The sequence below is a fragment of the Calidris pugnax genome, unplaced genomic scaffold (genome assembly GCF_001431845.1).
Source record: "Calidris pugnax isolate Ruff unplaced genomic scaffold, ASM143184v1 scaffold81, whole genome shotgun sequence".
Classification (NCBI taxonomy): domain Eukaryota; kingdom Metazoa; phylum Chordata; class Aves; order Charadriiformes; family Scolopacidae; genus Calidris; species Calidris pugnax.
The window spans coordinates 4,734,339-4,735,245 of NW_015090880.1; positions in this window are offsets into that span (position 1 = coordinate 4,734,339).

A 907-nucleotide genomic window follows, 5' to 3' on the forward strand; every position below is an offset into this window, starting at 1 on the left:
TTTCTTCCTAAGATCTAATTTAAATCTCCCCTCTTCCAACTTAAAACCGCCACCCCTTGTCCTGTCAGGATGGCAGGGGCTTGTCCTCGCCATGTCCCTGCAGGCTCAGTGGGGGAGCAAGGCCGAGCTTGGGGCCCGACTGCCGCTTTTTGGGAAGGGCTGTTTTTTTTTGGGAAGTGCTGCTTTTTTGCCACCCCGGGAGTTTTGCAGAACCACAGCTTGTGCTTTCGGGGGAGTTGATAGATCGCTGAGGGACCGATGGGGGCACTTCTGGACGACGGCAGCAGCGCTGTGGGGTGCTGTGCGGGCAAGTGACCTGGCCCAAAGCGGGAAGGACATTCATAAAGGCAGCCGGCGGGGTGTTCGTGAAGGGACAGCAGCGGGCACAGAGCAGGAGGTCGCTCCCGGCCGCACCGGCCCAACGGGGGAACCTCCACCGCGGCGGGGCCCGGCCGCCCTTCCCTCAGGAGCGGGCCTGCGCCCCCCCTCACCGCCCCCGGGCAGGCCGGGGCCGCGCTCTCCCCTCAGGGGCTGCCGCGGGGACGGCGACCAGCCCCTCGGCGGGGGAAGGGACGGGAGAGGAAGGGGCCGCCTGAGAGGAGCCCGCTCTCCCGCCGCGGCGGGGTCCCGGTGCGGGGCGGAGGAAGGGAAAGCAGTGAGGGAGGCGGCCCGAAGGGGCTTCCCGGCCGGGGGCGGAGGTGGGACCCGCCGGGGAGGCGGCGCGGGGGGCGCTCCCCGCTCTCCTCCCCGCCGGGGCTGGCGGCGGGGCCGCCCCCATTGGCCGCGGCGCGGCAGCGAGCTCCGCCCGCCGGAGCGGCGCGGCGCGGGGAGGGAGAGGAGGGAGGAGGAGGGAGGGCGCCGGGCTGCGCTGCGCTGCTAGTCTGGAGCGGAGCCTGGCAGCGGCAGG